The sequence below is a fragment of the Sturnira hondurensis genome, unplaced genomic scaffold, assembly GCF_014824575.4.
Source record: "Sturnira hondurensis isolate 20B ecotype Veracruz unplaced genomic scaffold, ASM1482457v3 Scaffold0010428, whole genome shotgun sequence".
Taxonomy (NCBI): Eukaryota; Metazoa; Chordata; class Mammalia; order Chiroptera; family Phyllostomidae; genus Sturnira; species Sturnira hondurensis.
In genome coordinates, this window is record NW_028083059.1 from 17448989 (window position 1) to 17453536 (window position 4548).

Below are 4548 nucleotides of genomic sequence, written 5' to 3' on the forward strand. Positions count from 1 at the left end.
TGATAGGTGTAGTGCCTTACAACAATGGGGCTGTCAAATCATAAAAATTTATGCCCTAGATGGTATGGCTTAGTGGATTGAGCACCAGCTTGTGAACCAAAGTGTCACCAGCTTGATTCCCAGTTGTAGCACATGCTTCAGTTTTGGGCCAGGTCCCAGTAGGGGACGTGTGAGAGGCAATCACTCATTGATGTTTCTCTCCCCCCTCTTTCTCCTTCTCTTCCCCCTCTCTAAAAATAAATAAGTAAAATCATTTTATTAATTCATAAAAAATAAACAAAGAATTACATATGGTTAATAAATAAGTAAAATCATTTTATTAATTCATAAAAAATAAACATAAAGAATTACATATTACATAAATATCTAAATGCCCCATTTAAAATTTGGACATGTATAGTATTATAATGTGCTTGAAATAACATTGAACAAACCCAGTTGTATGTATATCTTCCTAATTACCTAGGAGGAGATTGTCTTCATCATGAACATAAACATCTAGACTCCACAAATTATAATACTGATGTTACTTAAATATACACATCTCTATAACGTGCCTATGGGTTAATTTTTGTTGATGAGTTTATTACTCTGATTTCATTGCATTGCAATGAATTCCTCCTATATGCAAGCACCTGGAAGCAATTACCTGAAGAATTTAACTATATGCACAGGTATGGCTAAGGAAAGCAAAAATACACTTTAGTTCATGCAAAATTCAACAGCCTGCCTACTGGGTTACATTTCTGACTTAAGCAAAAATCATCACACTAAACTTTTAAGGTCTAACTAAAGCAAAAATTTAAAGTTTAACATGTTTTCTTTACTCATAACACTTTTAATATTCATGCTCTCTGTATAACTAAGACTAGTTTCCAAGATAAAGCATAATTTTAGAGAAGGGAAAAAGTACCTTTACTCAATGTTATTAAATTAAATCCTTGCAAGACCTTCTGATTCTCTGGCCTGTAGTTAAATTCTCTAGAAAAGTGGATTCCCATATCATAGCAGTAAGAAGAGGTAAGACTCCCAAACTCTTTTCACAAGGCCATTATTATTCTAATTCCAAAGCCAGGTAAAGACACACCAGAGAAGGAAAACTACAGACCCATATCTCTGATGAATATAAATGCTAAAATTATTAACAAAATATTAGCAAATTGGAGCCAGCAATACATTAAAAAGATTATACATACACAATGATCAAATGGGATTTATTCCAGGGATGCAAAGATGGTATGATATTTACAAATCAATAAGCATGATACATCACATAAAAACATGAAAGACAAAAGTCAAATGATTATATTAATAAATGCTGAAAGAGCATTTGATAAAACCAAGTACCCATTTATGATAAAAACACTCAGCAAAGTGGGAATAGAGGGAACATACCTCAACATAAAAAAGGCCATATATAAAAAACCTACAGCTAATATCATATTCAATGGGCAAAAACTGCAATCACTTCCCTTAAGATCAGGAGCAAGACAAAGGTGTTCAGTTTCACCACTGTTATTCAACATGGTACTGGAAGTTCTAGCCATAGCAATCAGGCAAGATGAAGAAATAAAAGACATACAAATTGAAAAGGAGAAAGTAAAAGTGTCATTATTTGCAGATGACATGATCATGTAGATAGAAAACCCTATAGTCTCCCCCCAAAACTACTCGACCTAATAAGTGAATTCAGCAAGTAGTAGCATACAAGGTCAATATTCAGAAATTGATGGCATTTTTTATACAGCAACAATTAACTATCAGAAAGAAAAGCTAAGGAAAAAATCACTTGTACTATAGCAACAAAAAAGTATTATAATTACATATTAAACGTGAATGACTAAGTAAACTCCAGGCAGGAACATTGCAAGATGTTTAGTAATTTCAACAATAATCATCATTACATCATCCTCATTATTGTCCTTATCATAAAACATGATTAATCATCAAAGTGCTTCTTAATGCATTCAATTTTATTCTTTTAAAAATGCTATTAAAATAAGTAAATTGTAAATTATCCACACTATTGCTATTAAGCATTATATTCTAACACTATGTTTATTTTTTAAAAAATGATTTCACTTGATATCAATATCAATGTTTCAACTTTCTCATGATGTATTGATAAATACTTGTAGTAGTTTATTCATCATTTTTTCTCTTTTTTCAAGCTTCTATTTTATTTATTTTTTAAATTTATTTAATTGTTGTTCAAGTACAGTTTTCTCTCTCTTACTCCCATCCCAGTCCACCCATCCAGTGCTCCCCATCTCCCTCCTATTTCCACCTCCCCTTAGTTGTCATCCGTGTGTCCTTTATACTAGTTCCTATAAATCATTCCCCTTTTCTTCTGAAATTCACCCCCCTCTCCCCTCTGGTCACTGTCCACCTGTTCTCTATTTCAGTGTCTTTGGTTATATTTTGCTTGCTTGTTTGTTTTGTTGTTTAGCTTCCAGTTAAAGGTGAGATCATATAGTATTTGTCCTTCATCGCCTGGCTTATTTCACTCAGCATAATGCTTTCTAGTTTCATCCATGCTGTTGCAAAGGGTAGGAGCTCCTTCTTTCTTTCTGCTGCATAGAATTCCATTGTGTATATGTACCATAGTTTTTTGATCCATTCATTTACTGATGGGCACCTAGGTTGCTTTCAACTCTTGGCTATTGTAAATTGTGATGCTATAAATATTGGGGTGCACAGGTTCCTTTGGACTGGTGTTTCAGAGTTCTCAGGATATAAAATCCCAGCAGTGGAATTGCTGGGTTAAAAGGTAGATCATCATTAATCAAATATTTTTAGCTCTTATTTAGCTTACTTTTCAATGAGGTATGAAGATGATGTATATACATACAAATCACATATAATAAAAGGTCCCCACAATCTTAGTTAATATCCTAACTGTGGAAATGATCTATTATTCTTGAGCCTTCCTTGTAATTATTGTTCATTCACTCTTATTTATTGATCAATAAATATATAATTTTAAATCTGTTTAATTTTGACTTTTGTGAAAGCTGTATTTTTTCCTTATTATTTTCTTCCTTATGTTTAATGTTTATGTTCTTTGGATTCTTCAGTGAGAAACAGCAAAAATGTTTGCTTACTAAGTTAAACATGAATTAGTGGTTTATCACAAGTACACTGTATAGAAAAGAGAATTGAAGTAATATTGGGTGTACTTGGTCTCAGGATGAACAGGACTTAGGCCAGGTCCATTGACCTTAGCCAAAACAATGCAGGAAACAACTCTTACTGCTGTGCCAACACACAACTCATCATTTGCTTTCTTTTTTCTTTGACATCGCAATAGATGGTTCACATTTTCAGGAAAGAGAATGTGGTTGTACTATCTTTGATCTCATACTACTTCTTATAGTCAGTGTGTTGATGATATTTATATGAAAATTTGGACTTAAGAGTTGATGCTGCCATTATTATTTCTTTAGGGATGAGGAAATTCAATGAGTTAATACATGTACAGACTAAAAACATCACTCGGTACACAGTAAGCTCTTAATAAAAAATTTAGCCATTCACTAAAATATAAATTAGCAAACTAATTTTCCTGTCCTGTGAAGATATTGATGGGTTTATATAAAACAATCCATAAAAAGACAATTGTTGGCAAAGCTTTTAGTTTATATTAAGTGCTCAATCAGAATGATATGTCATTTTGGTAATTATTATTACTATGATTATTGGTAATTTACTTTATTGAAGTTGTGTGTTATAATACATACTTTTCCCATTTCTAACAATAATAATGTTATTAGTAATTAGATGCTATCATAACTTGGTAAAATAGTACTTTTGCATGTGTCTGAGAAAAGACGTGAACTGATAATTATGTAATTAAATAAATGCAAAATTAAAATGGTTTTTGATGCTAGAATTATTAATATTTCTCTTGTTCTTGGGATAGGGTAAACATACTTTGAAGATGGTAAAGACATGGATTCAGAAGGGCAGAAGGCAGACTCTTATGTGTTGAGTTGTGTCCTTTCAAAATTACACGTTGAAGTCCTAATCCCCAGTACCTCAGACTGTGACCTTCAGAAAAATATCTCTATGCATTTAACCAGTTAAAATGAAGTCAAACTGGAATGGGGTGAGTGCTAATTCAATATGACTGGTGTTCTTATGAAAAGCAGAAAATTAGACATAGAAATACACACAGAATGTCATATGAAAATGAAGGCAGAGATAGGGATGATTTTTTAATACCAAAAAACACAAAAGATTTCCAGAAAACTACCATAGCTACACAAGAAGCATGACAAAAAAATTGCCTTGTATAACCCTAAAAAGGAACCAAACTCATCAAAACCTTGATGTTGGGTCTCTATCCCCCTTTACTGTTTAAGCCACCCAGTTTATGGTGCTTTTGTAATGACAGTTATACCATAACATACAATTATACTGACTTTTCCTGTTAGAAATTAATTCTAATGATAATCCACAAAGTCTTATCCTTGAGTATGATGTTACCTGTAGATTTTTTCAAATCCTTTTTTTATGTTGAGCAAGTTTAATCCATTCCTTCTTTTC